Source organism: Coffea arabica, chromosome 3c, assembly GCF_036785885.1.
Source record: "Coffea arabica cultivar ET-39 chromosome 3c, Coffea Arabica ET-39 HiFi, whole genome shotgun sequence".
Classification (NCBI taxonomy): Eukaryota; Viridiplantae; Streptophyta; class Magnoliopsida; order Gentianales; family Rubiaceae; genus Coffea; species Coffea arabica.
This window is the reverse complement of record NC_092314.1, coordinates 18398664-18421615: the sequence shown is the minus strand read 5'-3', so window position 1 is coordinate 18421615 and position 22952 is coordinate 18398664. Positions and strand designations below refer to the sequence as shown.

Genomic DNA, 22952 nt, shown 5'->3' with positions numbered 1-22952 from the left:
TCAGCCATCCACAAACGTCATGAAGGTCGTCCGAGTTTTTCACTAAATGGACCGCTAAATTTATCCATTTTGGAGGTATATCATCCTTGGAAATTAGGCCAAAATTTGTGCTAGCGAATTGAATCCAAGCGTCTTTTTAAGTGAAATGTCCAAGTTTTATCAACTGAGGAATTACAGTAGATAAAACGTTTAAAACAATAGGTAAAAGATATTTAATACATCTTATACCTGAATACCATCACCGGTATGATCCCACTACTCCCAATTACCATGAACAAATACGGGATGATGGAGCACATCTTTTTTTCAACCCAATGGGTTTACATCTAATAGCCAAATGTATGTGTACTAAGAAATTAAGAATACAAAATCCCCAATAACTTTGAAGACTTCTGTCCCTCGATCCTTTGTTATGATGATTAACAAGTCAAAATGATGATTTGAACTAATATTTTCCGATGAGAATTCTGATAGAACAGGTGCTCAATCACTAGGGAAAAAAGAAAAGAAAAGCTAGAAGAAAGGAACGGTGTCGCAATCTGTTGGACGCAGCTTCAAACACACCTTGGAGGATTGGACGTACAAAGCAACCTTTCAAGGAACGACATCCATCTTCGGACACACTTTTGAACACAAGAAACAAGGGTCGGCTGTCCAAACATGGAAGAGCAAATATCAATCTTGATTGAATGAATCTCTCGGACAATTGGCATCCCTATCGACCATTCGAAAATTCAAAAGCCAAGTTGGAATCCTCTGGTCATCCGTCGGATGGACTTTTGGACAAAGGAGAACTTGCATTGGTCATCCGGACTTCTACACAACAAAGCTTCTCATCCTTGATTGAACGATTGTATCGAACGCTAGCATAACGATCAGAAATATGATAGTTTCAACGGCTAGTTTTTTCTGCATTAAATGCTTTATTATTAGAGGGCATTTTGGACCAATTTTTGGGATCCTATAAATACCATAAAGTCTAAACTTATTAGAAATTTTGTCTACATCAATTATAAGCTCTCTAGAGTAATTTTGGCTAAAAAAATACTCTCTTTTGTTCACTTGTAGTTTTTTATGAGGTTGAAAAGCTTGTAAAATTCTTCATTGTAATTGTGAGCAATTCAATTTTAGCTTGGAAGTGTAAAACCTTTGACTCAATTAAGGAGAGATTAATGCGAGTAAAGGTAATCATTTATTTGTAAAAGTGGCATTGTTTCGCCAATTTGAAGAACTTTTTTAATGGATCAACTTCAATCTTGGAGAAGATTGGAAGTGTACCTTGGTATCATTAGAGTACCATTTCATTTGGTTTACTTTATTTTAATATATTGCTCATTTAGGTGCTATACTTGCCTCATCTTTATTGTTTTCTACTTACTCATAGTTTGTGATCATTTAGATAAATTTGGTTAGTTAAAATTAGATAAAATCTGCCATAACTTATCTAGTTTTTATACAACTTAATTCACTCCTCCTCTTAGATTACACTGGACACTTGCAAAGTTTATAAGAGAAGTGACAACAATTTTTATTTCATGACGAATTGAGCTTACCTAAAAAATTTTCACTCAAGTCTCTTTCAAGCACAAGACTCCAGAATAAGGAATTAGGACAGATTCCTTCTAGTCCACAGGCGTCTAATATGGTGCGACAGAAGGACGCCACAGAAAAGAGTAGAAGACCCATGCAAGTCTTTCAAGTCTAATTTCATTTGTGATATATGGGGTCAAATAAAACAGCAGCTACACAAGACTTTTTCGTAAGGTTCACGTAGCCTTATCCTTTCAAATCTTTCTCCGAATCTCAATCATATATATGACACTAGAGCTTGTACAAGTTTTGAGACTGCCACATAGAAATAAACAATGACGAGCAAGACTTTTGCTTCTCCTATGTTCATCTTCTTTTGGCTTTTGATGATTTCCATCATTTTAGTCCAACCCGCTCTCTCTGGACGGACGCTTGGCAGCAGCGGTAAGTATACACTTCTTTCTTATTGACAGTTTTTTTTTAAATTGCTCAGCAGTGAGTTTGCTTTAATCGAAAACATTCATCTAAATTTGATACACTTACTATAAACTATGATGATGGTAGTATAAATCATTGATGCATGAAAGTTGTTGATTTGGGAATTAGATTAGAAAGAAATTGAACTATTTTCCTCGTTCTCTCTAGAACTTCTCCTATCAAAATCTCCTCTGCCTTTTTCACGGAAGAGAGATCAGATAAATTTGGTCTTTTCCCATAAAAGGGAGTCCACTCTTTAATATTTTAGTTTTTGTCATAGTAATAAATTCTCTTCTAGAGTTTTCTAATGACATATTCTTCTCTTATAGGATCTCCCAGTGAGAGTTTCTTCTTCCCCAATTTCTTCTAATGAAAGTTTTATTTTCCCCTTGATTTTTTTCCTTATGAGATTTTTTTTTTTCAATTTTTTTCATTTTCTGTGAAACTTGAGATTTTGTAGATCTAATTTTTCACATTTGCAATTTCTCCATTTATTATTATCGAATTTAAACTTCTCGTTGAAGTTGAACTAATATTTAATCATATCTCTTGCTATAAGAAAAATGCACAAATTTATTGGATTAAAATGATTTATCTGGATGGGAGACATGATATATTGGAGCATTAATGTTATATTTATTTATATTAATTTTTCAAATCTATTGTATCTATTAATTTCATACCTATATGTATTTGTGTCACATTTGATTTGATGTATTTCTACCATTAATGCAGATTCAATAATCCTTTCTATCAAAAAAGAATACAAGGAAATTGACGTGGATGTTGCCCTTTTGATATTAATATCTCATTTTATTATGGCAGTAATTTTTTGTATTTTGGCAGGTGGTGACGCCACGATTGGAATCATTCCAGGTGGTCCTCCCAAGGCAACTGGTACAAGTTCTCCTACTAACTCTGCTCCTAAAGCTGTAGGCCGTGGACCCATAGGTTATGGGCCATTACACAGGCCTCCAATTTGCAACAGACCGTTTTACAGTGGCTGCATCATCCCACCAAAAAGACGATGTAGTTATTATAACCGTTGCCGACCCCCACTCCCACCAAAATAAAGTTGCCAATCAAAGTGGACTCGACCCGATCAACCCCTACTAATAAAGTTGGACTGATACTGCTCCAACCGCAGCTAAGCTCATATAATACCGAGCCGACGCAATGGAAATATACGTATGGATAAGACGTTTTGGGAATGTTTTTAAAAAAGTTTACAATAGTGTGAAAAACTTTTAATGTAGATGATTAGATAGTGTGAAAAACTTACTGTCATATTATATTTAAAATATTTAATTATGAAAAAACGGTAAATTCGTATAGACCTACGTTTCAAGTGTTTGTAAAAAATTTAAATATATGAAGAGATTGTATATGTGTTGATTGTAATTTAGTAAATTCGTACACATGCATAAGCTCTCAAACTACTTATTTTACTAAATCATTCTTCATGATAATATTTGGCCTTCACATTTTTCTATCTGTAATGGATAAAATGTGTTTTGCCAAGAGCTCTTGTAGTTTGGTCCGTCATAAGTACACCTAATGGTGATATAAATCAAGTTTAGGGTTTATATTCTGAACCTAGAAGAGGAGACAGCTTTATCTAAAATATGAAATTTCTCCTTTGGTCCAAACTTAAACTTTGTGAAGTTTGGTCATAAATTCCAATTGACGTTGGTAACTGGATGAAATCTCGGCATGGGTACATCTTATTGACCATACGATTCACTTTGGTACTACTTTTTATTTTTATTTTTTCCTTTTTTCTCTTGTAGACCGTTTTAATTTGTAAAAGTTTCATTGATGCTTATTCATGCTATCAGCAATAGCTATGACAGTCAAATCACATAGACTATCTATCTATCATACTTATAACTATATGTTATACCAAATTAAAGAACTATTATGACTAAATGACGGGGGAATTTGGAGTTAGGTAGGATTAACTCTCCCTCTTTTAGGCTTCTTGCTAATTTACTTTGCTGATTCCCTTTCATTTGGATTAAATTTGCATAAATTTTTCTCTTTGATAAATACTTTGTCCTGCAAATGGAAAAGTATGCAAGAATATTGAGTATATTGGCATCCATTTGAGTTTTCAGTGTGCAAGTTTGCAAACTGTTTATGTTGGTTCAGGACAAGTATTTTGTTATTGGTGAAGGAATTTTAATATGCATATCTGGTTGCATGGCAGCATCTTTACTGCCAAAACTGTGCTTCGTAATGAGTTCAGAAAATATTCATACCAATAAAAAAGATAAAGAAAAAAAAATCTCACTTTAATTGATTTACTATGCCAAGTGGTACACAGGTCACGTTCATTCATTAGTTTCTCCAGTAATGGTCCATTACGTTCAGTTAAAGTAGCTTTGAAAACTAAGAAACTACTCGTTATAGAAGAAGAAGAGATCCAAATAGTGATGTCCATCTTTTTCTTATTTTGGATATTTATTACCCTTGTAATTCAATTTAACTTAAAGCATAGAACATGCAGAAATTAAGAAGAAGTACCACTTGCCCTTTTCATTAGTTTGTATGTCACGGTTTTCTTTACAAATTGAAGTTGAATAATTGAGTTTCTATGGCACTGTTCTTGATTGTTTTAGACTTTACAAAATCTGATTATAGAAATTAATGATAAGCAAAAACTACTTTTTTGGGTGATTATGGATTTTAACTTTTTAGTGATGAGAAAATTCATGATCAGAAGACAAAAGTAATCGAGAATATTACAAAAATTGATTATTCAAAATCAGAATCTATAATCAGTTAAAATAATCGATCGAAAGAACAAGTGATAGAAAGCGAATTGGTTTGCATCCAAGTCCTTCGTCTTCCGGCCCTTTTGCCACCGGCAAAGGTGCTCCTAACTCGGGCGCAGCCGACGGGCGCTTTGTCTAATAATCGCAAGATATTTTTCTTATGGTGCAATTAATATTTGCAAACCACAAGGCGTACAAGCAAATCCTTACATACAAGGGTGTCCTAACATACAAGGGTGCAGTTCAATTACTCGTTGCCGAAATACATATTATTCCTTAAAGCCGAGTGCTGTTTTGCCGACAAATTTTGGTAGTAAAGTATTCCTGAGATGATATACTTATGATTTTTATTTTGAAGGAATGATGAATTAATTGTTTATTTCTTTTACCTTTTCTAATAAGGTCAGTTGCGTATTCTTTAAGGGTGATTGCACGTTTCCATTTTTCAGCTTTCATGGCCAATTGAAATTGAATTACGCACCCTTTTTTTGCCAAGATACTAATGTTGGGAAAGATTAAGTTGCACCAGTATCATGTGGTCTCAAAGGAAAATCTGAAATTGAAATAAGATATCCCTAGAAAATGAAAAAATACAAAAATCTTCATAGGAATCCTTAGATGAACCGAAAATTCTCACTAAAAATTTTTAGGAGAAATGGAAAATTCTTACGAAGAAAATTTAGGAAAAACTTTATTAGAAAAACAAAAAAAAAAAAAAAAAAACAAAATCCATGGATTGGTCTTTCTTCTGAAGAAGGCTTTTTGAGAAGAGGTGAAAAAATAGAGAGAAGTTAAGATAGAAAGAGAAGTGACTGCAATTTTAGCAGAAGCCCATCCTTATTGAACTAAGACATAAAAGACGAAGCAATAAATTCACTGTTTGGTTGTCTAACACATTTAAGTGATGGAATCAACTTACAACTCTTTTATTTACATAGAGTTTTTGTCGGACAATATAAATCAAGTTTAGTAATTTGTTTATTTGGTTATATGTTAGTTGAGGCCATGTGTCATTAATATATTGGTTAGTACAATAAGTTGCATTGTGAATTAGAAAAGTTGGCTACATTGTATTTGGCCCATAATATTAGTAATAGAAGTGAGCCAATAAGGGATTAGTATTGTTGCCTCCGTTTTAGTTTGAAGAATCAGTAGCCTCGTTGTTTCCTTTTTCTTGTATTGTACAGTAGCCGCAGCCTCGTTTGATTAGTCAAGAAATTTCCTTTGCCTCGTATATCAAATTTTTTGTGATGGTTCCTGTGGATTTATGTTTGATTATTATTTTGGGTCCATCAGAGTGGTATCAAAGTTACGGTAGATTGGAGTATGGTAAACCCTAATTTTAACATTATTTGTTCTATTCAAAAACTCAAAACAAAGGTGAAATTTAATTTTTGACCAAAACAGATGATAACCCATCTCAAGGCATGTAAATTAATTGATATATTGAATCAATTTTTGAAAAAATTACTACGGCTGACTCAGCAAAGGAGAGTTGGGATATATTGGAAAAGACATACAAAAGGATTAACAGGATCCAACAAAATAATTTGATGATGTTAAAAAGGAAATTTAAACTTGTCTATTGAATCATATTTTTCTCGTTTGTCAGATATTAGAAACGAGATCGCACTTAATCAATGTGACGTTCTTGCCAGAACATTTATTGTGAAAGTTCTCAACACCCTATCCATGAATTTTAATCATATAGTAGCTGTGATTCAGGAGATAAAGATTGGGAAAATTTTAAGTATTGAAGAATTGCAGGAATCATTAATTCTATATGAGCAAAGAATGAATAAAAAGTTGGAAAATACCCTGGAGAAGGATATAATAGAGAAGGTATTACAAATGCAGTTACATTTGAGAGGTAATAATGAAGCAAATGAGCAAAGTGAATTCAGTCAGATGAATCCAAGCTACAATAATAGAGGTGGCTAAAATATCAAAGGTGGTCGTGGCAACAATAATAGAGGCAGAGGAGGTACATCAAATCTTGGACGCGATAGAGGTAATAATTTTAATCTTAAAGGTGGTTATGGTAGAGGCAGAGGTGGTAATTTTGGCAAAGAAAATAATTTTAATCAGTATAATTTTTAAAATAATTTTGGACAGAGAATTTAATGTTATAATTGTGAAAAATGGAGCCATAGACAGTTTAAATATAGATTTTGAAAAATTATAGACCGAAATTTTTAGATTAATGTTACTGACAATCAGGTTCGGGATAATAATAAAAAATCTAAATTTTTATTATTAACTTGTAATATTGTTGATGTGGTTGATAAAAAAATGGTATTTAAATATGGGTTACAGCAATCATATATCTGGCAAGAAAGAATTATTTTTTGAGATTGACGAATCTGTCGACGGTGAAATTAAATTTGGAAATAACATTATTTTACTAGTGTTTGGCAGAGAAAAAATTCCTATCAGTTTAAAAAATGGGTCTACTAATTTTATTTCTGATGTTTTCTATGTTCATGAGCTGCATCATAATTTGTTGAGTATGGATCAATTGTCTAAGAAAAAAAATATGATATTCGTATTAGGAATGGTACTTACCCCATTTTTAATAAAAAAAAAATATTAAAATGATTGCCAGTGTGTCAATGACTTCAAATCGCTTATTTTCACTGAAATTGAGTACTACCAATTTTTCTTGTTTAAGTACTGATAGATGACAATAATTGGTTTTGACGGTTTGAGATTTTTGGCTAATAGAAAAATGATTAGTAGGCAGCCTAGTATTAGAAATTCTGGTAAAGTTTGTAATATGTGTGTTTTGAAAAAACAACACATGGTTGTCTTTCAGACAGGCAAATCCTGAAGGGTTAGAAGACCAATGAAAATTATTCATTCATATTTGTGCACTGTGAAAGTTTCTTCTAATGGTGATTGTAGATATTTTATTACCTTTATTAATGATTTCTGTAGAAAAGCCCGGGTGTATTTTTTGAAACAAAAATCTGATGCCTATGACACTTTTAAAATTTTTAAGACTTTTGTTGAGAAGCAAAGTGGCTATTAGATTAAAATTTTGAGAACTGATAGGGATCAGGAATATTTGGTGTGTGATGATTTTCTTGAGAAAAATGGAATATAGCATCAGTTGACTATTAGGTACACTTCACAACAAATGGAGTGACAAAGAGGAAGAATAGAACTGTTATAAATATGGTAAAATCTATGTTGAAACTGAAAAATATGCCAAACTCTTTTTGAGTAGTGGTAGTTTTGGTACAATTTATTTGTTGAACATGTGAACTTTCAGAAGTGTTCTCGAAAAAACTCCTGAAGAAGTTTGGAATGGTAGAAGACCTTTTGTTGGCCATCTCAAAGTTTTTGGGTGTATTATCTATTCCCTTGTTCTTGATCAATTAAGGAAAACACTTGATGATAAGGCGAAGAAATGTGTATTTATTGGCTACAGTGAAGTTTTCCGAGCTTATAGGTTATATAATCTTTTGACAGAAAAGGTGATAGTGAGTAAAGATGTGGCCTTTGACGAAAGAGGTGTTTGGGACTGGTCTACTGAAAATTCTAATATAGCAGAGGTAACTGTGAAGACTGATATTTTTTTTCTCAATTTAGTCATTTTATAATTATTTGCCCTAGTGTTAGTTAATTATATTTTAGTTGCATGAATTTCTTTTAAATTTTCGCCTTATCGCGCGCGCGTCACAAATTTCTCGAAAATCATATCGCGCGACTAATTAGAGACTTGAGGAATTAATACTAGACTTGTAAGTGTGAGTAATTCTAATGTTAGAGAAATTACATTTGAGGATTAGTACATAAGTGTACCAAACAAGAGAGGAATCGGTAGTGCACGACACTATTTCGACAACTATTCACAGTTGACTTTTTGCACCCAACTTAAAGCAACTTTCCTTCATTCTTCCCTCACAAGCTAAACACTCAAACCCTCATCTTTCTCCTCTCCATTCAGCCGACCAACCAAGAAAGAAAGAAAAGAAAATCTCCATTTCCTTTAGCTTCCATTTTGTCTACAAATCATCATCCAACTTTCTAGTTTCTTGGAGATTCATTCTAGCTTGGAGTAAGAAACAATCTTGTGGAATTTCTTGAAGGAAATTTTGGTGGAAAATCTGATTTTCTTCAAGGGTTTAAAGGGTAACCATTCCACCTCGTTTCTCTTTCAAATTATAAGAAGTTTAACGGTTAATCTTCATGGGTTTGAAACCCTAATTGCACTCATAGGCTAGCGGACTTGAGGAACCAATTATTTCTGCTTTAAATCATAGGCTAGCTGTCTTGATGAGGACTCTAGGTAGCTGACTTGAGGCTTGATTATTTGATTGTGGTTGTTTATGTGATATATAGCTTGATTACGGTTAGAAAGTGGAGAAAAAGTTGGAGGAAATTGCGAAAGGAAGCTGACCGAAATTCTGGTCATGTTGTTCTGTTTTAGTTTCGAAATTTTGATGCTTAGTTGATTGTTAAATTAATGGATATATGTTGTATATTATGTGTACAAAGTGCCTTTCAAAAATCGTGTCGAATGGTTGCACAAAACTTCAGTTTTGGAAAAGTTTCAAATCTGGAAAACGCCTAGCAGGGATACTCAGACAGTGCTTCTTTGTCTAAACGTAACTCTCTGCACAAAAGTAAAAATTGAGTCCCGTTAGCAGCATTCAAAACTAGACATTCAACGGTATAAAAATTCCCTGCTAGTTCATTTTGAATGAACCGTAGCGAGTCGGCAAAGTCGGCTGTTCTGTTTTGACTGTTTATTCGAATGAAACTGGGAAGCTGCACCTTGTAACTCCATTTTGTTCTACTTGTGAAAAGATTTTCAAAACGATGCCTTCTGATGAATTGTAGAATTTTGAATATAGTTTCCAACACCATAAACCATTCCCAATTTGGAGTTGTATAGAGCTAGATATAGTTTGATTTAAAAAATGTGACAAAGCTGGAAACTGAAAAATTTTCTCTTCCTTGTTGGCCGAATGGTCAAATCTGTTTTGAGATGTTATACTTCAAAAATTTTAGTGTCAATTGCTTATTAAATGTTTTTGGAATCTTGGTTTAAAAAATGGAGTGAATTGGGACTGATTTCATTGGACCAAACTTTTCAAAAAGAAAGAGAAGTAGGATGGCAGATTAGCCTTGAAATATTTCACAAATTTTGGTCATTTCGTTAACTGCCTTCCCATGTGAGTTTTTGCCTAAATTTTTTTAGAGAAGCAGTCCATGTATGGAATATTCAAGTGTGCCAAATTTGGTGTAATTCCAATGCCATTTCGATGCTCAAATGATGCCTCAAAGATTTCTTTTTAAATCTGGAAATTCACTGATCAGATTACAAAAACCAACCTACTTCAAACTGCTATATCTTGTTACTCAAAACTCCGAATTTAGTTCTATTTGTTGTGTTTGAAACTTTGTATGGGACTCTTATTGTGTTACAAATTTCAGAGACTGATTCACTTTCTGTGAATTTTTCCGAATTTCCAAACATCACTGAAAACCAAGACTGGTTCTATCTTGTCTTTATGAATCAGCAACTTTGAGCTGAAAAATGAATGCTTTCTGTTTGGAATCTTGGAAAAGTTTCTTCTGGGAACTTTTAGCACTTTGAATCTAGTTTCCAATGGTATAAATTTTTCCATTTTTGGACGTATCAAACAAGAGATCTGATTTTCTAAGTTTTGTCGTGCAAAGCTGAAATTTTCTGATTTCTTTAGAGTTGAATCTTGAATTTCAGTAGAGTGAAGGTCTTTTAAGACGTTGTCTTAATTTTAAGCAAGTGTACATTCTTCCTTGTTTGATAAGGGATTATGAATGTATGAGAATGATTATTGGTCGTTTTTCTTCTGGCGATCAAGAAGGTCTTGAGGAGAATCTCGGAGCAAATCACTAAAGACTTTCTTTACTCATTTATTTTGAATTGGTGAGTGTCAAGTGTATGAAGTGTTGCTAAGTGCTTAAATTGTTTCTCATTAATTGAGTATTTTGGAATTATCGAGACGAGTGTGTACTTTATCGCACTCGTTCTCTTTTAAGTGAATTATATTTGAATTATATGAAGTGAATTTGCTAAGTGAAATAAGTGAAGTGTTACAATAGTGAATTATGCTATGTTTGCATATGTCGATTGGAGTGAATCTCATTGACTTATATTATAATAGTGGGGGACGCCCAAACTCATTGGCCGACCTTGCGACTCGAGGCAGCATGGGTTTGGTCGTGAAACTTAGTGAGCCATGAGAAAAAAATCATAAGCTTGATCTATTTGAGAGATCTTGTTTGGCATACTCGAGTAGTATCACCTTATATAAAAGAAGTGCGGGCCCGGAGCAGGGGGTGTAACGGTGAACGGGCGTACGAAATAAGCAGAGTTCTGCGGACTTAATACCTACTCGGTTGACAGAGTGTCATCACATGGAGGTATTAGATCTCCACGTGATTGGAGTGAATCTCATCGACTTATAATATAATAGTGGGGGACGCCCAAACTCATTGGCCGACCTTGCGTTTCGAGCTGGCATGGGGTTGGTCGTGAAACTTGGTGAACCATGAGAAAAAAATCATAAGTTTGATCTATTTGAGAGATCTTGCTTAGTATACTCGAGTAATATCGCCTTATATAAAAGAAGTGCGAGCCCGGAGCAGGGGATGTAACGGTGAACGGGCGTATGAAATAAGCGGAGTTCTACGGACTTAATACCTCCCCAGTTGACGGAGTGTCATCACGTGGAGGTATTAGATCGAGCATCGGCAAAGCAAGTGAAATATAGCTCCTGAGAGCTCCTGTATCCTTATTAAGTGTGTTTACTATTAAATTATGAATTACTTGAACTTTATTGATTTACTTTCCGTGTAAGTGTTATTGTTACTAGAACTATGTGTTTGCATATTTTCTTGGCCTCACTGAGCATTTCGCTCACCCCATTAGTTTTATTTTCCTTAGCAGGAGCTCGGATTGGAAAGAATTTTTGAGGAAGCCGACTTGACTATTTTGATTAAAAATCTTGGGGTGTAGTCGACTGATAATGGTTGTATTTTGGGAAAGCTGTTGTACTTTTGAGAACTTGTGTTGTAAAACTTGAAAGTTTATTTAAGGAAGTGACCTTTCTTTATTTCGACTTTTATTCTTTGGTTGTTATCCTTAAGTTTGAATTGGATTCGTATTGAGTCCTGCCGAGAGCTAGGCAAGCGTTCCATTGATACCCATGGGTTCGCCCTTGGCAGAAGTTGGGGCATCACAGTAATACTAAATTATCAATAAGAGGAGGTTAATAATGATATTCAGCTATTACCAGTTGCTCAGGGTCCAAAGACTGAGTTAATTGGACGTCCACAGCGTCAGCTACAGATGCCAGCTCATTTGCAAGATTATGTGATTATACCAGATGATATTCCTTCTGATGAAAATATAGTTAATTTTGCTTTGTTTGCAAATTGTGATCTTATGATGTATGAGGAGGTAGCCCATGATGATCGTTGGATGAAGCAATGGAGAAAGAAATTCATGTAATTAAGAAGAATGATACTTGAAAACTTACTTTTCTTTCAACTGGTAAAAAAATCATTAAAGTGAAGTCGGTGTACAAGACAAAGTTTAAATCCAGTGGTATACGAGGATTGACTCTTATTTTCTTGCTCGTGATTTTCAAAAATGTCTATATGAGCACATTTTATATTTTCAATCTTCTGCGGTGGTGATATTCTTATTATGTGCATATATGTAAATGCTATGATTTTGCAAAAAATACTTTGAAAACAATTGCACAGTTCAGGACGTCCATGATTAAGCAATTTGAAATGACATACATGGGACTTATGTCATATTTCTTGGGAATTGAAGTTTTTCAGTTTAATAGTGGGATTTTTATTTCTCAAAAGAAATATGCAAGTGATATCATAAAGAAGTTCAAGTTGGATGCAGTTAAGCCAATTCTAACTCCATGAGCTTGACCAAGAAGAATGTTGGTGGATATGTGAATCCTACCTACTTTAAAAGTTTGGTAGGGAGTTTGAGGTATCTGACATCTACGAGACCAAAGACCAATTTTGCTGTTGGGTTGATTAATTAGCAAATTCATGGAATATCCAAGTCAATCATATTTGCAGGCGGCTAAGAGGATTTTGGGGTGAATTGGAGGCACTCAGAGTGATAATATTTTTTATTCAGGAAATGATTCAATTGAGTTGTTTGGCTATACAGATAGTAATTAGGTAGGTGATACAATTGAGAGGACGTGTACTTCAGGGCATGCATTTTTATTGACTCAAGAGTGTTTTCTTGGAGTTCTAAGAAACAACAGATAGTTGCATTGTCTGCTACAGAGGCGGAGTATATTGTAGTAGCTAATCGTGCAACTCAAGTTTTATGGTTACATCGCATACTTAGCATTCTACAGCAAAAGCAAATTGGTCCTACGAACATTTATTGTGACAGTAAGTTGGCTCTTGAATTGTCTAAGAATTCGGTTCTTCGTGGGCACAGTAAACACATAGATATCAAATATCACATCACGCGTAAGTTGGTTCGAAAGGAGCTTCAAGTTGATTATTGCAGAACTAAAGAGCAAATGGCTGACATTTTCACCAAGGCGTTGAAGATGGAGACTTTTGTCAAGTTGAAGAAGATGTTGGACATATCAAGATTATAGGAGTTTGGTTTAAGGGAGGCATTGTAGGATAATATAAACCAAACTTAGTAATTTGTTTATTTGGTTATATGTTAGTTGAGGCCATGCGTCATTAATATATTGGTTAGTATAATAAGTTGCATTGTGAATTAGTGAGGTTGGCCACATTGGATTCGGCCCATAATGTTAGTAACATAAGTCAGCTAGTAAGGGATTAGTATTGTTACCTCTACATTCGTTTTAGTTTGAAGAATCAGTAGCCTCGTTGTTTCATTTTTCTTGTAAGGGATTAGTAATATAAGATGATTGATTAATATCTTATGTTAATTAATATTGCAATTAATCAAATCCATCAATTAGTCATATATATTATTCTCAAATTATGATTTATAGTAACATTTCCTTGATAGAAGGAAACCCTAAGGATTTGATATTTACCAATAAGGGTTCCTAACCTAACCTATAAAAAGTCCGTGATATTCCATCTACTATATAGTCTCTTTGATTAGACATAGGTTAGAAGTTCCTTCATTCCAAATTCTTTTTCTACATATTTTATGTTGTTAAAATAGATAAGGAGAAAAGGAGACAAGGAGGCATATGGGATTAATTTGTACTTGATGACAATCGTAGGAGGTAAGGTTATTTAGATTTCCGCTGCTTAATACATTCATGTGTAAATAATTAGTTTTATATGTGGTATCAGAGCCAACCTCTAATCATATTGTTTAGCTTATAACTTTTTTGGCAATCTAATAAAAGTTCTAGATATTCGTATCAAATTTAAACGAATCGAATCTAATTTGTCATGGGATTTATGATCCTATTTTTTCAACAATTGAGAACTAATGGCTAATACCGTGCGTATACGTAGTATTCATATTATACTTTATTTGGTTATGCAATTCATTTGGCTCTAATAATCCGATATGACTTGCAAGTAATTTAAATATTCCTTAGACTTATATTTTTGTGATTGTGAGCGTTATATATATTGATACACATTGCCCATTGTTGTTATCGATATAATATAACAATCCAAAGAACATATAAAGAGTTTGTTATTCGACCATCAAATATGCAACTCATTCGAATCTTCCTTTCTTATATTTAAGTTGGTTGGACATCTATATCATAGATACTACTTGATTCATTTTGCATGCCAAGTCATGTTTTGGTTTTATTGATATAATGCATTAGTGTATGTATCTATTAGATTTGTGACAAATTTCAAAACTCTGACATGTTGCAGTAATCAAACAATCATATATTTAGGAAACTTACAATCCGCTGAAATCACTCAAGCAGCCAAAGGATTAGTATTTTAATCTATTCAAGATGATATAATCGACTTTATATGAATGGACTTGCATGCTTATTGAATCTCTACTGCCTTACTTACTTATATCATAAATATGAGATACATATCTAGAGGCATACTTTTGCATTGGTTATCAATATCAATTTTTATGCCTCTATGTTCCTGTTATTATTTAGAGTCATGTAGTATATTTGTACTATATAATTATGTTCATTTATCTCATAGTATGATTTAATCATATGGTATCAACATTAGTGTACTTAACTACATTCAAATTTTATAAAATTTCCTTTGTAAAATTTGTTTCCTTGTATTCCAATTGTTTGATACATAAAGTATTTTAATCATATAAAGATTAGTGATTAAAATGAATGAAAGAAAAAAATGAAAGTAAGAAATTCTTTTGTTAAAATATAAATTAGTTCACTTTTTTATCCTTATAAAGTCCAGTATACTATATGTTTAAGAGTAACCACAACATCTCAAATATTTGATATATTATAATTTTGATCACTATATGAAGTTAAGTGATTAAAATTAAGGATTTTTAGTCAACAAATTGACTACTTGATTTCTATAAATTTTCATTAGAAGTTTTCTTGCATTGTGTATTTGGGAGTAGTCACAACATCTCAATATAAAGTATGAAGAACTTTAATCACATAAGATTAAGTGATTATATTAAGTAAAAAAGGAAAGGAAATTCAATGAAATTTAGTCAATATAAAGTTTTTTGACTATTGACAAATTACTAGATGTCATGTTGAGAATTTCACTTTTATATTATATATTTGAAAGTGGCCATAGCATTTCAAATATTTAATGTTCAAATTTTTTTTATCAGATACAGATTGTGATTGAAATTATGGGCTTTTAGTCATCATATTGATTAGTTGATATTTTAATGAGTTTCTCTACAACGTCATGTTCTTATGAATAGCTACAGCATCTTAAGTATATTGGTGAAAAGAAACTAATACTTCTTTCTCACATGTTGTTGACTGATTTAAGAAATAAAAAAATGGCATCTATTGCAAGCTACAATTAATTCATTAAGATGGTTATTCGGTCCCACAAGGAGGTATTATTTTGGTGAGATTAATTGACATAAGATGGCAAACTATATAGTAAATTAAGAGATATTTCTATACCCATAGGTGTAAATTATATCTTTAATTTATTTTAGATTACTAGTCTTATGATCAAAAAAGGTAAATGTATGCATGTTTTGTAATCTTTGCCCACATGAAGGTTTGAATTTAATATTTGAATCGACATAAGGTTGATTCAAATTTAAGATAGAAACTTATTAGTTTTTTATGTTATAATTCTTGGTTGTTTATCTGTATTCATTGTTTTATTCCAATAATTTTATATAGTTCCTATTAGGTTGAGTATAGAATTCATTTTCTTTTAACTTTGGGTATCAGTTTTAAATTAGCATTTTTTTAAGAATGAACAAATTATTCTCATAATTTGGATATATCTGCTAATATAGCAGTTGAGTATAAAAATTTGGAGCAATTTAATATTTTTCTCATCCTATCTCATATTCACATAAAAATAGGGATTAAACCCTAATTATTTTATAATTAAATCTTGTATGAAAGCCATAAATAAATTGTTGCAAGATTTTAACTAGCACCTTCAAAAGGTTTTTTTTATGACACTTAAATATGAAAGTGTGCATTAGTTCATTTTTGAAAAATGAGAATTTTGCTATGTCATCAATTGAAGTTTCATCAAATTGAGATTGAGTAATTTCTGTAGCATCTCATTCTCGATTTTCTCATTAAAAAATTTCATAGCAATTCGAACCTTTTATAATACACATAAGATATACAGTTAATCACTTGTTTTAACTATGTATATTAAGAAGGATAAAGAGGTTAAGAAATAAGAGAAACATATGAGCCACTTAAATGTTAATTGTATTTCTCATTAAGTCAAACAATAGTAAAGACCAATATTATTTGTAAGAGAATGATATTCAATACCCTGTCTTCATTGAGAAAAATAACTCAATAGAAAATCTCAATTGTTGAGCATTATATATTGTGGTATATTTAGTGAATAGATTAAAGTTTGTCAATTCACATTGCCTATATAATAAATTTCTGATCACATAGAAACATATAAAAAATGAATAAAAGTTTCTTTTTGGTAACTAAATATGTTCGCATGTGTTATTGATCATTTAAAGAAAATTTGTTTTTTTTAAGTATTGTTTTCTTATTACTTTAGAATTTCTATTTTCAAATTAATTACTATTGGGCATGATTTTGAACCTCATTATCCATTGGTAGATTTTAAAAATAGTAAAGTTATTTATTCTAAAGTTTTCAATACCACTTTTGGAATTGAGTAATATACTATACTTGATTACAATAACTATATTGTCAGTATGTATGTTTGTTTATCACTAATAGAAACTACTTAAATTTTGGTATGAGAGATTAAGATATATCTCTATAAGAGAAATAAAGAGTTGATGATCATAAATCCTTAAAGATTATAGATTTATTAACTATGGTATATTAAGTAGACTACATAAGTAAAATGGACTACTCAAACCATTGTAAATGCCATAAGAGTGTCATTATAACACTAAAATTTAATGATTTCTTTTCTACCCTTCTATGATTGGTTAGAGATATTTATTTATCTCGTTGCTAGGTAATCATTCATAAAAAATAAAGCTCCTTTCCTGTTTGATAAAGGATCAATATTTGATACCTTTCCACTATTCAAACGAGAAAAGGAAATTTAAAATTTAAGAGATAGAAAATAGAGTAACAGTACATAGAAAAGAGGACTACTCTATATATGCATATTTCATAAGTTTCTTAATTAAGTAGCATTGCTAATGAGCAAAATAAATGTTTGATTGGTTACATCTAAATGATATACTTTAAGGAAACAATGAGATATGTATAGATATAGCATATCAACAATCTTCATGTCTTATAAGTAGAGCCTTGAAATAACTATGTACTTAAACAATTTCCTCCAATATGGTTTAAACACCATTTCCATTATGGTATAGATGGAAACAAGTTTAAGGTATTATGTTCTCTTTTGTGAAGGTAATCAACCTGTACATAAAGAAATTGGTAAAAAGAAACAAGGCTATCTTGCTGCTAACTTCAAGTGTGACGACCTCACCGCACCCAAAGGCGTACGAAAGGGCTTAGCGGACCGTCTGCCTAGCTCGCGCCAGGATTCAAAACGCAAGGCAAATAAAACTATATAAACCAAAAGGGTACTACTCACAATATATACAACTCCAAAAGAGTTCTATTTACATCTTCAAAAGTAGATATCCAGACTACTACATTATCTGATACTAATAACCAAAAGCAGAAAGTAGACCTTATGAAGGGTACTTATACAGATCATCAAAACAAGAAGAAACATCTTAATTGTCCCACTATGACAAACGAAAACTATCTATACTAGTGATAGTGTCAAAAGGGTCCTCCGCGTCGTCCCCTATTAAGGAAAGCAAAGAAAAAGGGTAAGTTAGAATCTTAGTAAGTAAACAAGGGTAAAAGCGTAAATTGCACATTAACACGAACAATTATATCACCAAGATGTCAAATCAAAAGTACCAACGTAACAACACAAGTTAAGGATACAGGTTGGCTCCAAAACCAAATCATGTGCCACGTGTGACCTCCTGTCGACACTCCGTCGACCACAAATAATGGTCCGTAGAACTCCACTTGTACTCCCACCGTACCCCTTATCACCCTCACTGGCCAGTCACCTCACAAAATGGCTCGAGCAAACGAAATGAAATTGAACTTGGTTCACAAACTTGTGACCTCAAGATTAGGTTGGACTGACTTCTACCAAACCCCGGCCGGCTGGAATAGTTCATCTAAGTCTTAAGATCAGGTCCCAAATTCATCATATTTCACAATTCTCAAAAATCACCCCGAGCTACAAACTCAAGGGGTTCAGTCCCAAAACAGTTCATATACACAGGTCAAGTACAAATATGTATGCAAATTAAGGTTTAAGTCGAGTGTGATAAAGTACACCCTCGCCTAAGTACCCTTTTATTCACATTAAAACACATAAGCAACTTAAACATCCAAAACGGCCTGAATACTTACGTAAAGAGCAAGTATAGCAAAATGCGAAGATCACGTCACGTATAACAACTAGTAGGCCCCACTGGCTCCGTCTAACCCGTCACCGTCTGAAATAAAAGATTGCACCACATTACTACACAAACGACTACTAAAATGCGTAAATAAAGCGAAACGGCAAAACGGACACACGCGCGCGGAAACGGTGAACGGAAACGGAAACGGCCAGCAAAACAGAAACGGGCAGATTTGCCGTCCCAAACTGTTTTGACTAAAAGTTAGGCTAGGAATGTCGGATTAAGGTGTGTGAGATCCTGCTTCGAAGCTAAGAGAATGAGTTACAACTTTCATGAAGGCCCTGTAATCCAGATCACAACGGAACTAGGGCAAAAATGCACAAGACAGTTTCAGCCGTTTCAATTCAGGCTACCGAACAGGCCCTGTTTGAATGACCATAACTCATGACTCATAAATTGGAATCAAGAAATTCTAGAGGCGTTGGAAAGCTCATTTATAAGACTATAACTTTTGTGTTTTGACCAAAGCTGAATCAGTACAAAGTATAGAGAAAAATGGGTCCAAAATTCGTGCTCAGAACTGACCGGCTTCAACAGCAGTTCTGGCACCTTACATTGTTTTGGGCATAACTCAGGCTACCCTGATCGGATTGGGCTGAAATTTTGCAGATACAACGAGGATTTAAGAAGCTACAACTTTTATGTTTTAGACAAACCCTGAATCAATACATAGCACAAAGAAAAATGGAGCCAAAGTTCAGATTCTGGGCTGCCCTGATTTCCAATTTGAACGGTTTCGCGCGACGCAAACGCATGATCCATTTCTATGGTTCTCGTGCAAGTTTTCTAACCAACTTCATACCAAATAAACACACATAAACCAGCTCCTAATGGCTTCACAAAAGACCCGAAATTCCTTTCCCAATTTAACCCCAAAATCTAACAAACACTAACCATATTCTATACTTTTAATCTTACAAGTTCAACTAACCTCCAAGCCTAACCAAGCACACCCTAACCATCTAAGCTCTAGCTAAGCCAAACTAACTCCCCCTTAAGCTAGGGTTTCATGGCCAAATCTGATTTTGCTAAGAATCAACCATATAAGTGAACTTATCACACCAAAGATTCCATTTACAAGTCAAATAACCAACCAAATCAACTTAAATAACCATGAAGCAAGAAACCCTAATTTTTCATAGCCTTGACCGAAATTTATGCAGCAATAAATCACTAAAATAAACCATTAAACTACTCAATATTCACCATATAAACCATAAAAGTGGACAATCACAACAAAAGAATCACTTTTATGGCTTCAAGATTCATTCACCCAATAACCAACTTCCAAGTAAGATGATTTACCTTCAAGTTAGCTTTGTAAGTGATGGAACTACAACAATCAAGTGCCAAAGTTGTTGCCCTAAGCTCCAAGATCAAGATGGATAGCTAAACTTGAATGAACTTGGAAGAAATTTGTTTCTCCTCTTCAAGCTTCAATCTCAGCTCTCTCTCTCTCTCTATTTCTCTTTATTTTTGTTTTGTTTTAAGCCTTATGGTTATCTTACAATTTCCTATGATACATATAAGTCAAAGCTCATAAGAGATATTTTCTACTACAACCAATCACACAAAAGTTAGAATATTGCTCCTTAGCCCCTACAACATCACTTTCTTTTTCTTACACTCTTGCCCATAAATATATGAAAAACTTTCAATTAATTCCATAGGATACAGACTTAATCTATTCTAAAACACTTAACCACACTTAATTGCTTCACTAATCACCCTCTTATATTAATCACCTATATTTAATCATACTTTATCCTACCTAAAAGCAATTAAACAACAACCTTTTTGTCATAGGCAAAATTAGGGTTTTAAACACAACTTAGGACTTCTAATAAATTATAACACTAGAGGTTTTGCTAGTTTAGGGTTTTCTAACCTTTTAAAACCTACTTAACCTTTGAAAAAAAAATAAATCGAATCCTATACTTACCTGTACCAAAACACACACTAGTATATCTAATTTTTAACTACAACTCGAACTTGTGATTAATACAAAAATTAGGGTTTTATAAATAATCCAAATTAGGATTTTCTAATAAATTAGTACAAAATAGAACAAAATGCTCTTAATATCACATAATATCGAAATTAATGACTAACCGGGGTCTCACATCAAGAAATTTAGATTCTTTTATTTTCACACTTCAAGAATTATGTGAGAACTAAAAATTGAAATTTCTTGAAGAACATGAAGAAAATGTGAGTGTTTTGACTTGAGAATTAAGTTTAAAAAGGTAAGATTCATATTCGACTACTTTACATATGGAAAATTGATGGCTTTTTTCAAAATAATTACTTAAATTATTTTAGATAAGAAATGTTTTTTTTTCTAGATAAACTCCTTGCCAAATGAACACATTAAAGATAAATTCACCTTAAACCCACTAATCAAGTTATCTTTGAAATTGTGGGAGGTAAAATGTTCTATACAATAAGAAGTTTAAGTTTTCTAGTTACTGTGTTGTATATGTGTAAGAGTTTAAGGATAATCTGTATAATGTTTTAACAAAGCACAAATAAAGAAAGCTCCATATTTTGAAATAGTGTCATAAGAGAGACATTAATTACCATAAAATCTCTATTAAGTTTTGACAAATTTTATTTAGTATAATTATGGCACTAGTAACTCACTATTAGAATTACATTTGGTGGGTATGAAAGCTAATGTTCTCAATATGGATCTTGATAATTAGGCATACATATGTGTCATTATTTATAAAGAATGCAATTTAAACCAAATTGTTGTTGTTCAATAGCATATTAATTTATTGATTCTTCATTTGACCTTAGAAGAATTTTACTAGTAAATTAATATACATCAAGGCTAGTAAATACTAGCCTTTTTAGAGGTCTGTGTAGTTTGAATTTCCCAGGGTTTTCCTTGCGAGCTCGCATAGTTGGCTGGTGGTTGCGGTCACAAGATTGTGACGCACGACGCCTTATTTGTTTTATTCTTCCAAGTGTTATCTATTGGCATATTTGGGAGGCTAGAAACAAAGCGGTATTTGGGGGTGTCCAGATGCGATCTACTACCATTTGTCAAGCCATTTTCTTAGAGATTAAATCTATTGTGGAGATTCATCTCAAACAAACGATTGGGGTGCAAACATTCTGTCAGTTGTATGATTGGTCGTTTTCATCTGCCAGTGTATTTGACTTCAAATTTGTTCGCTGGGAGGCAAAGGAGATTGGGAGGTACATACTTAATACAGATGGTTGTCCTAAGGGTAATCCAGGCGTGGGTGGAGGCGGTGGGGTTCTTCGGGATGGTTTGCCTCTGGTTGCATTTTTGGCCTTCTTTGGGGAAACTACTTGTCTTCGCACAGAGACTCTGGCCCTTCTGATTGGTCTTCAAATGTGTGTCCAAAGGGGATTTGGTAACCTATGTGTGCAATCGGATTCATTGGTCTAGCTGGGATTCTTCAGCAGCGAATACAATGTCCATGGCAGATCCAAAGAGAGGTTCGGAAGATTTGGCACTTAGTTCAGGATCCGGCTCGATTCTCATATTGTTACAAGGAGACTAACAAAGTTGCTAATGCGTTGTCTAATGTGGGTGTGTCTCATCCTAAGCAGCCCGTCAAGGTCTATGACTGTTTCCGTATGTATCCGAGGCTGGCTCGCGGGGTGATCCAACTCGATAGATTAGGAATGCCTTCTATTCAAAAAATTAGATGTGTGTAAGAGGAACTTATTGCCGTTTTCAATGAAATAATAAAGATTATTGATTAAAAAAATAAATGAAAAAAAGGATCAAGGTTAGTAGGAGTAATACTATGAGAGTTTTTTCAATCCTAATATTTGTGAAAGCCTTTATGTCATTGACGTTCATAAAATAGAATGTAAATGATAGTTTAAGACCTTCATGTAAGAGTAAAGGAACAAAGTATCACTTTTCTAAGCAATCTACTTTATAATAGTGAACAATTGTATAATGTTCATATCATGCATTGGAATGAATATAAATTCACCAAAAAGGCTATGAAGTCATATCGCAGGCATCTAATGTTTGGACTAATATTTATCGATGTTGTATT

At 33.1% G+C, this 22952-nt stretch overlaps 1 long non-coding RNA gene across 1 annotated transcript; it reads left to right on the top strand.

The window, feature by feature from the left end:
- Positions 1-1834: 1834 nt before the first annotated feature.
- LOC113734884 (uncharacterized) lies at positions 1835-3408 on the top strand. Its single transcript, XR_011841629.1, has 2 exons — positions 1835-1974; positions 2854-3408. It is a non-coding gene; the product is annotated as an uncharacterized lncRNA (long non-coding RNA).
- The last annotated feature ends 19544 nt before the right edge of the window (positions 3409-22952 follow it).